This window comes from Primulina eburnea, unplaced genomic scaffold, assembly GCF_022965805.1.
Source record: "Primulina eburnea isolate SZY01 unplaced genomic scaffold, ASM2296580v1 ctg424_ERROPOS1667910, whole genome shotgun sequence".
Lineage (NCBI taxonomy): Eukaryota > Viridiplantae > Streptophyta > Magnoliopsida > Lamiales > Gesneriaceae > Primulina > Primulina eburnea.
In genome coordinates this window covers 179,267-190,528 of record NW_027331236.1, presented here as the reverse complement: position 1 = coordinate 190,528, position 11,262 = coordinate 179,267, and the positions used below count along the sequence as shown (strand labels likewise).

Genomic DNA, 11,262 nt, shown 5'->3' with positions numbered 1-11,262 from the left:
GAGTAATTTCGAGACTGGGATGCTTTGATATTAAGACTACAAATCCAGCAGGCAATGATACATAGTCTAAGGCAAAAGCAAAGTACATTAACGAATGTAGAGATTACATGTGACAGATTCGGCCAAGTTGCTAGGGGTGCATCCAATCTTTTTTGAACTTGTCTTTCGAAGAGTGGTAATACTTCATGAAGAGTGGTAATACTTCATGTTTCACTGTAGATATTATTAACTCGTCTTTCTGAAGTTGTTCTCAATCTTTTTTTTTTTTAAATTACAATTCATGTTTGATATTATTTTTAGTAATAATAATAATCAAAGATTGAAAGATAAAAAATTATGATCTTTAGGACTTCAACTTCTCTTTATTCTTTGCAAAACTTGCAATTTCTCAATCAAAATTTATACATTTTCCTTTTCTTTTTAACTTTTCACAATTTAATTTTTTAAATGTCACTTTTGTTTCTATCAGATTTTTGCACTTTTTTTGGTACATTTAATTTGGCTAATTTTTTTTGGTTGATATTTGTTTTGTTTATTAAGCTAGATCCATTTAATCAATTATAAATTAGTTGGAATCTTATTTATAGAAAAAAGTTGAAATTACCTCTAATATGAAGATAGATCCATTCAATAAAGATATTTTACATACTATTTTTAGACTATTTTAAATGAAATTTCGGTACATTTGATATAAGTTAAAATGAGCCATATGCCTCTTTCATAAAATAATTATCTGAACTATACGTAAAGATATTATATTCAGAATAATTATCTGAACCATAAAAAAAAGACATTGGGTTTTTTAAAAAAATTAATTTTTTTTAAAAATATAATTTTTAAAATAAGGTCGATTTTCGAGTTTGGCAAAATTAAGGCAAAATGCTAGTATCAATGGCGACGCTTCAAATAGCAATGTGCCATGTGCAGCTGCACATGGTACTGTCCGTTGCCTTTGGCAGCAAACACTACTTTTTATTTTTAATTTTTTCATTATTATTATTTTTTTATTGAACTTGGACACATATCTTCTTACTAAATTAGGAAGACAACATATAAAAAAATAAGAGTTGAAACTCAAATTCAATAATTTTAAAATAGATCACTTTAGATAGTTATTCAACAATTTTTTTAAAAAAAAACAATTTCTTTATTTGTAAAATATTAAATAATTTATCTTTTAAAAAAATTTGAATTATTTTTGTTTTTCAAAAAAAAATTATTTAAATATACGTTGGTTTAGTTATCCAAAAAAATGTTTATGAATATCCATCAATTTCTTATTTTACTAATAAGATATGTATCCAAATTCATAAAAGTGGATATATGGATATAAAAGTGATTTTTTTAAAAAAAATTGTTGTAATTAAATCTCGAACTTGAGATTTGGTACCAAATTTGAGATTTTAGTGCGAGTAAAACATGATATTTTAGTACGAGTTTAAATATAAGTCATTGGCCCTAAACTGATAATTTTTATTTCCTCATCCCACTATTTGCTTCGCATAATTGTCCAACAAAAAACTTTCATCGAAACAAATACAAAATCTTACAATATTCTCTCTGAAATGTGTCTTCAAAACAAAACATCGTATTCATCGTCATCCATGACACGAACACGGAAAGCATCGTTTCCATTTTCGTGTTGATGCTTTTGCATCTGCTTCGCTGACATTACCAATGATTTTTTTACAGTAGTTCAACTCAATATATCGAAGTGTATCTATTTCTCCTATACCACTAGGAATCTCATTAATCTGCTTGGAACGCTCAAGAATCAAGCTTTCAAGACATGGGAAATGCTCTTTTTCCATTTCCCACTTCAACAGAGAATCCAAGGAAGAACGGAAGTACTTGAGTTGAAGAAATTGACCTTCCATCATCAACCACTTTGAATCTTTATTGACTGCCATCCTTGTCATCTCGAGTACTTGAAGATTCGGAAGCGACCCAGTTATGGTCATATTTTTCCAAGGAAAAAGGACTCCGTATAGAGATAACTTCTTTAGACCGATTGGAAAAGCATGTTTCCATGTCATTGAGGGATCGGGCGAGAAGAGCATTGAGATTTGCAAGTCCTCGAGGCTTCATAAATGGCAAAGGTTTTTGAGATTAAAATAATCCCAATTATGATTCTTCATGTGATATGAAGCAACCAATTTCTTCAGATTCACGAGTATTTTGACGATCTCCTCAGAAAATATGAAATCGGCCACTGTCTCAATTGTTTGTAGATCACTTTCATGAACAATTCCTCTATCAGAGGGATATGATAAACGAAAATCATGGTTCCAGATCAGATGCCTTAACTTCGGATTCTCTAAAATTTTATATGGTACTAGCCCTATGCTTCGGCATTTGGTGACATCTACAAAAGCAACTATAGTTTCGAGATTGGGATGTCCTATTCCTCTCTTCTGCCTCATGCAGTAATGAGCATAACGTTGAACATCACCTCTTAAGTGTTCTGCTCGACGCTCTAATTCATTTTTGTCCAGCTCTAGGCAGTAGTTATGTTCCTTGAGTTTCTCTAGCTTTCTCTCTAAGCTCTTAGTGTAGCTACTCTGGTCAGCCATATACTACATCCAAAACATGGAAGAGAATGTTCAGAAATGATCTCAAAAATACAGGTCAAGTTATAGACGAATACTGGAATAAACAAAATCAGTACTGTCTATACATTTAATAGAAGAAATAACTCAAAATTTTTCGGTCTTAGAATTGCGTGAAAGTTTTACGAAAAATCCTTCACATCAAGAACATGAAGTGTACCAAGTTTGGTGCAAAAATATTACGCCGTTTGGAAATGAAAATTACTCAACGTTTCGAAAAATTCGAAAATTTCACGGAAATGATGATATCCCCATCTAAACGAAGGATTTTGGAGTTCGTCGGCAGTGCTAGAACAAAAGTTGGTTCTAGGTTAGATTCTCCTCGTCGAAAGCTTTCCAACGCATACTTTTAATAGTAAAAATTCCTCCTGGATCAAAAGTTATGGCGTTTGAAGTTTGCGCAAAAATCACCTCAACTTCCACACAATTTGCAAGGCCTACTGCAAGCGCTTGCTGGAGTTCACTATCTACTGCAATTCTGATGCTACTGCAATCAGTCTGCTGCTTTTCCAGCACTATCTGCTGCTTTCCAGCATTGTTAGAACTAGTTTGCTGCAATCCGGGTTTATTGACCCAGTCTTCTGCATAAAGATCTATTGATTTCCATCTACTGGTTCTGGTTTCGGGCTACTGGTTTTGGGTCTACTGAATTATTTATTTATTTATTTATTTTACCAGCTGCTTATTTCAGACATGTTGCTGAAACACTCAGAGCACTACTGTATTCTGATTTGTTTCTCTACTGATTTTTCTAACTGTACGTAGTTAGTCTATCATTTTAGTAGTATATTCCAGTAGTTTATTATAGTAGTTTATCAGATCTTATTTTCAGAAGTCTATCTGAACTTATTACTTCTAGTTCCTCCTCCCCAGATTATGAAACCTGGTTTGCTCTGATAGCACTTCAATGTCACGCCTCGGGACGGGGGTCAGTTGACACCGGCGTTGCTCTCAAATTTTCATTCGAAAGCAACAAGCCTCAGAAGTACAGAATTCAGAAACCAGTCTTTTTATTGATAAATACTGAATATTTCAATGTTTGATACAAACTCAATGCCAAATGTTTTCCAGCGAAAATGTAAAACCAAATATAACAATGTCTTACAAATACAGCGGAATAAACATAAACTAGAACTGACAAACAACGGTCTTCTTCACCAGCCCCAAAATTGAATCTGCTCTTTTTCTTCTAACTTTTCTTTCTCGTTCTTATCTGAGATGGGTTTGGTGGGTGAGTGATATGGTTGTCACTCAGTAAGTAGGGGCGGGAATAACTCCCAGTTTTCGAAATCGTTTTCAACAGGAATAGTAAAACAAAAATATACAGAAAACTCTTATTTCATAATAGAAATCAGAATTCGGAAATCACAGGTTTCAGAATAGAAATCAGAATTAGTAAGCACTGAGCACATTAGTAAATTTCATGGCTAAACTGATAGCAGTCTCCTATATGTTCTCTCCTCTAAGGGGTGAGGCCAGAATCAGAAATCAGAATTCAGAGACGTTCAGAATATAATCCTACCATTAGTTCACTAGGGAGTTTCATTGCTTCAAAATCATATATCAGAAATTAAACATTCAGAACTGTGCTTTAAAACAGAAATTAACAAACTGATTTCAAGATACTTATATATAAGCCCACTTACAGTAATTTGCTAGAGTTTCATTTGAAGTCTACTGGAAATCTGGTTGCTCTCGCTACTGGATTTTACAGCTCGAACAAGGCACTCTCTTAGCTCAAAAATTTAAGTAATAATCTCAAGATTTGTGTAACACCAATTCAGAGACTTGAGGGTGTTATTTATAGGCCAAAATCTGACTGTTAGCATCCTATTAATGGCCATAATATGTCATTAACAGCCTTTATTCCCTATTTAAATGCTTCAGTTACAAGTCTAATCTGAATCAGGAGTTTTCTACTGGAATCTCGCGCTACTGAATTCTTCTGCTGCTGGATTCTGTCTTGCTGGAAAATACATGTCTGCTGGAAAAATACCCGCTTCTGAAATATTAGCTGCTGCTGGAATTTTGATAACTGCTGAAACATTTCTAGCTGCTGCAACATGCTAGCTACTGCTGAAAATTCAGGTTCTCACAGATTATGTGTTGTTTTCTAACAACACATTCATTACAAACTTGAGAAGAAACTATAATTTGAGGAAGCTATGTCACCATGTTATTTTACCGTAGCATTTTCAATCCACCAAAATTCAGATGCACGTAGCGAAAGTGCCATAGCCATGCCTCGTCTTCTAACTTTTCTGAGAAGCATGAATGTGTACTGTTGTGGAGATAAAGTGGGAACATACGATTCGCCGTCATGTTAACTTAAGAAATTAAGGCCAACTTTGGGTCTTGAATTTGACATTTTATCTTTGATAAAAATCTCATATATTTTTTCTTGCAACTGACTCACACTACGCAAGTTGGCCTTTAAATCTGGCACAAAAAGAACATTAGCAATAGTGTGGGTGGAATTTCCTTTGGTTTGGATTGTTACCTTTGTTTTTTCCCATAACATAAATTTTAAAGTTGTCCCCAAACTTAACAAAGCTGCCAAAGAATTCTTCCAATTCAGAAAATGCCTTCTTCTCTCCACACATGTGGTTGCAGTGTCTAATACCACATGTTTTGTTCAATTTCTTCCTTCATGTGACACACCATCAAAAGAGACACATCTTCTTCCTTTTCTAGAAAGTTAGATTGATCTCCACTTTGTTTCAAATCAGTTTGACATTCTGATTTATAATGTCCATACCTATGACATTTGAAACATTCAACATCGGACTTATCTGATGACTTTCATCTATAAGTTGTTGGATGGTGGCCTCCACGTCCACTACCTCTTCCTTGAAATTGACTTTCTTGATGATGATGATTTTGTTGTTGGTCCACACAATCATTGTTTCTTCTTCTTCCTCTTCCTTGTCCTCTATTAGATCTACTAGGTGTAGAGTGATTTTTTGATAGGGCTTTCAATGCTTGTTCTTCTTTTTCTTGCCGGTTAATTTTTTTCTCATGAACCAAAAAAACTTTGTAATAAATCAATTCACAGTACACCAACATCATTTGCTTCTTTTATATCACATACAATAAAATTAATTTTGGTCTCATGAGAACATCCTCTGTCTTGTCTCCATGGATCCTCTTCCTGTTAACGATTGCCATCGTTCTTGAGAAATATTCTATAACTAAATCTCCTGACTTCATTCGAAGTATTTCGAACTCTGGACGAGGTGCTTGCTGCCTCTTAGCTCTTGTTGTCTTGGCAAAGAATGGTTTCCAAGATTGAGTGGTCAATAGCTTTGAAGAGAATTCTTTGCTTCAAGATCCTTTAATTTCAGCTCTTCAACCTCTGTCTTTTGCGCATCTGTCATCACAACACTTGTTGTTGGTTTTGCTACTCCAGAAACTACAACGTCCAATATTGTTTGGACCTCAAGAGGTTCTTCATGAGCATGCTCCAATGATCATAGTGACCAACAAAGCATGGAATGGCGATCAATACAAAACTTTCGGAAGTCATCAGTTTCAGTTTTTCCTCCTTGGAACTCAACCTTTCTCTCGTACCAGGAATGGAAACCAAAAAAATACTGAATGACGTGTTTTTCACAATAACAATAAGAAGTAGAGGAAAAAATTTGATACACAAAATACATATCTGAAAGTAACATGAAAATAGAGATTATCCAACATTCAAAAACAAACTCCGATTGACTAGGTAAATAGAAACAAGCTTATTGACACTCCTAAAGACTAGGACAACCCAAACGTGTACAAACAAAAGAAATTAAATTTTCTAAACAAATAGGCTCGAGTTTTGTTAGCATAAACTCGGCATGACGCGAGAAGAGGGGCAAGGAAGGCGGCTTGGGCGAATCTGGGTATAGACCGAGATAACTCCACGGGGCCTGAAATCACTCCGTCGACAGAATGGAAAATCGATGGTCTCTCGATGGTAGAAGATGGCGATACCGATGTGGTAAATTATGTATATGTACTTCTTTTAAGACAAGAGTGGTAATGTCACGGCCCAGCCCACTTTTGATATTGTCCGCTTTGGCGCAAGGGCCTCACGGCTTTAAAACGCGTCACAAGAGGTTGCTACTCGCTCATTTAAATCTCCAGCATCTCTCCCGTTGTTTGGCGATGTGGGATTTCGCCTAAGGGCCCTCTCACCGCCCCCTTTCGGGACTCAGCATCCTCGCTGAGGTTTGTCCCACCATCCCAAACTCATGCGGAGTCGCTCTGATAACAAATGTCACAGCCCTTGCGCCAAAGCGGACAATATCACAAGTGGGCTGGGCCGTGACATTTGGTATCAGAGCGACTCCGAGTTTGGGATGGTGGGGCAAACCTCAGCGAGGACACTGAGTCCCGAAAGGGGGGGGGGGGGGAGAGGGCCCTTAGGCGAAATCCCACATCGCCAAACAACGGAAGAGATGCTGGGGATTTAAATGAGCGAGTAGCAACCCCTTGTGACGCGTTTTAAAGCCGTGAGGCCCTTGCGCCAAAGCGGACAATATCACAAGTAGGCTGGGCCGTGACATTTGGTATCAGAGCGACTCCGCGTGAGTTTGGGATGGTGGGGCAAACCTCAACGAGGACGCTGAGTCCCGAAAGGGGGGGTGAGAGGGCCCTTAGGCGAAATGCCTCATCGCCAAACAACGAGAGAGATGCTGGGGATTTAAATGAGCGAGTAGCAACCCCTTGTGTCACGTTTTAAAGTCGTGAGGCCCTTGCGCCAAAGCGGACAATATCACAAGTGGGCTGGGCCGTGACAGGAAATACTTCACGTTTCATTCTAGATATTAATTTGTCTTTCAGAAGTAACTCTCGGTTTTTTTTTTATTACAATTCATGTTTGATATTATTTAAAAAATCAAAGATTGAAAGATAAAAAATATTATCTTTAGGAATTCTGCTTCAAAATCTCTTTATTCTTTAAAAAATTTCAATTTCTCAAGGAAAATTAATACATTTTCCTTTTCTTTTCAACTTTTTCACAATTTAATTGTTTAAATGTCAAATTTATTTCTATCAGGTTTTTGCAATTTTTTTGGGTACAAGTTATTTGGCTAATAATTTATTTGTTGATATTTTTTTTGTTTATTAAGCTAGTTCCATTTAATCAATTCTAAATTAATTGGAATCTTATTTATCGAAAAAAAAGTTGAAATTAGTTCTTTTGTGAAGATAGATCCATTCAATAAAGAAATTTTACATACTATTTTAAAACTATTTTAAATGAAATTTCGGTACATCTGATATGAGTTAAAATGAGTCATATACCTCTTTCATGAAATAATTATCTGAACTATACATAAAGATATTATATTCAAAATAATTACCTGAACCATAAGTAAAGATATTAGGTTTTTTTTTTAAAAAAAATTAATTTTTTAAAAAATATTTAATTAAAAAATAAGGTAGATTGTTGAGTTTGGCAAAATTAAGTTAAAATGCAACTATCAATGACAGACGTTGTCCAAGCTACCATGAGCTGCACACATGCAGCTGACGCACTTTTTATTTTTAATTTTTTTCATTATTATTATTTCTTTATTGAATTTGGACACATGTCATGTTAATAAAATAAGATCACATGGAAAAAATGAGAGTTGAAAATTAAGTTCGATAATTTAAAAAATAATCACTTAGACGGTGAGTTATTCAACAAATTTTTTTAGAAAACAATTTATTTATTTGTAAAATATTATTAAATAATTTATCTTTTAAAAAAATTTGAACTTATTTTAGTTTTTTTTAAAAAAACTTATTTAAATATATTTTTGTTTAGTTTTCGAAAAAAATGTATATGCACATCTATCTATTTCCTATTTTACTAATAAGATATGTGGTCAAATTCATAAAAGTTCATATACGGATATAAAAATGATTTTTTTTAGAACTTTATTGTATTTAAGTCTCTAACTTGAAATTTTGTCACAAATTTGAGATCTTGCCGCGAGTCAAGCTATAAATAATTGGCCATAAACTGATCATTTTTATTTCCTCGTCCCACTTATTTGCTTGGCATAATAGTCAAACAAAAAATTTTCATCTAAAGAAATACAAAATCTTACTATATTCTCTCTCAGATGTGATTTCAAAACAAAACATCTTATTCATAGCAATCAATGACACGAACATGGAAAGCATTGTTTCCATTTTCATGTTGATGCTTTTCCATTTGCTTCGCTGAGATTACCAATGCTTTTTTACAGTACTGCAACTCCATATATCGAAGTGTATCTATTTCTCCTATGCCGCTAGGAATCTCATTAATCCGCTTGGCACCCTCAAGAATCAAGCTTTCAAGACATGAGAAATGCTCTTTTTCCATTTCCCACTTCAACAGAGAATCCAAGGAAGAGCGGAAGTACTTGAGTTGAAGAAATTGGCCTTCCAACACCACCCACTTTGAAACTTTATTGACTGCAATCCTTGGCATCTCGAGCACTTGAAGATTCGGGAGCGACCCAATTATGGTCATATTTTCCCAAGGACTCCGTATAATAGAGATAACTTCTTTAGACCGATTGGAAAAGCATGGTTCCATGTCATTGAGATAGCAGGCCAGGAGCGCATTGAGATTTGCAACTCCTCGAGGCTTCGTAAATGGCAAAGGTTTTCGAGATTATAATAATCCCAATTATGATTATTCATATAATATACAACAGCCAATTTCTTCAGATTCACAAGTATTTTGACGATCTCTTCGCTAAATATGAAATTGGCCACTGTCTCAATTGTTTGTAGATCATTTTCATGAACAATTCCTATGTCAGAGGGATGAGATAAACTAAAATCATAGTTCCAGATCAGATGCCTTAACTTCGACATCTTTAAAATTTCATATGGTACTAGCCCTATGCTTCGGCATTTGGTGACATCTACAAAAGCAACTTTAGTTTCGAGATAGGGATGTTTCGATATTGAGACTGGAAATCCATAATATAACTTGAAAGCAAAGTACCTTAAATTGACGAATGTAGAGATTACATGTGACAATTTCGGCCAATTCACTTGGGGTGCATGGAAGACACCGACGTGCCTAGATCGTAGATCTATTCTTGGACTCGGATATTCCTCCGAGAAAAGTAGAATCGAACGCACGCTTGAATCTAGAATTTTCCATTCTTGTCATATATTTGTGCAATGAATTTTGATGCGGCGATATGGATTCTCTATGAATTCTGTTCCGGAATTTTGACTGTTTAGTGAATTAATTATTTAGCTTGTGGGAAACAGCTGGGTAGCATTCATTAATCATTAAATATAATAAATCATTCTAATTTCTATGCATCTATAAAATATTTATTTATGAAAATTAAATTTTCTCCTATCAATTATTATAAATTTTTATTAACTGAAATAGGATTTATTAAAATAATTTATATAAGTTGTATAGTGATTTTGGTAAATGTCGACTCAAATTTTAATATTTGTTAGTTTAATCACACACCCATATATATGTGTGTGATAGAATTATGTATTGTTCATATCAATTTAGGTATCATATTTTTAATTCACAAGTCTCATCATCAAATGCCACTCAATATTAACTTCAAACTATATATTTTGAAATCCTCAAATAATCGAATTTGAGTATTTAAAGCGTAAAATCAAGGATATTGGTGGACTCGAATTATGTTTTATTTGTATTAATTTAGATATCACATTTTTATTTCACAAATGTTATTATCATTGCCACTCAGTATTAATTTCAAACAATATTTTGACATCCCCAAATAATTGGATATGAGTATTTATGAAGCAAAATCAAGTATTTGTAGACTCGAATTAGATAATCTTTGTACCAATTTATGTATTATATTTTAACTTCACAAATGACACCATAAAAAGTCACTTAATATTAATTGAAACTCAAGTATTTTTTTACACAGTTGGAGTATTCAAATATCTAGAACCCCAAAATAGATATGTATCGGTCAAAATAAGTATTTTTTCTTATTCAATAATGAGTGAGAAACTGTGTTTTTTTTCAAAAATTAGATGACATGAAAAAGTCATCTTAATGATATTTCAATGAAAAGACAAAAATGACTGAATTTATGATGACCGCTCGAAAATCTAGTATTTTTTTACAAATTTGGACTATTCTTGAAATTGTTTTCTCACACAAATGTTTGGCCTGTCTGAGCCATGATCGATTGGAATTAGCACTGTTAACTTCGACATATCTTAAACCACATCGCCTTCCATTGTTCTCAAGATTTACATTCTGAATTCCTTGGACTTCAGGCTTGTCATGTTCATATACCGTACTAGATCTGACAAACTTAATTGATATTAAAATGTCTTTCTCTATTAATGGTTGAGTTGATGCTTTTGAAGTACTGCATTCATTGATACTGTAACCTAGTCCGGTTTTGTCTCCGGCTTGTTTTTGCATCTCATGCATCTTATAAAGTGAGGCAGAGGACATGTTCCATGAGTTGACTATATTTATCAACCGCTTGTTCTCTTTTATCGTAGCATGGAACAGTCTACGCAAATCATCATTCTCAGCAGCTTGCAAATTCAACTTCACTTTCAAACCGTCGACCTCTTTTTGCTGTGAGCAGCTAGAGAGAGTCAACTTGTTTTGCGATATTCCCTTAAACTCATTTACCATGTCGTGTATTGC

At 34.2% G+C, this 11,262-nt stretch overlaps 1 long non-coding RNA gene across 2 annotated transcripts; it reads right to left on the bottom strand.

The window, feature by feature from the left end:
- Positions 1-1,522: 1,522 nt before the first annotated feature.
- LOC140821120 (uncharacterized) lies at positions 1,523-9,815 on the bottom strand. Of its 2 annotated transcripts, none has more exons than XR_012115644.1 (2): positions 9,589-9,815; positions 1,523-2,377 (listed from the first exon to the last, which is right to left on the bottom strand). It is a non-coding gene; the product is annotated as an uncharacterized lncRNA (long non-coding RNA). The 2 variants fall into 2 exon arrangements; XR_012115645.1 differs by having other exon boundaries at positions 1,523-2,365.
- Between the last annotated feature and the right edge of the window lie 1,447 nt (positions 9,816-11,262).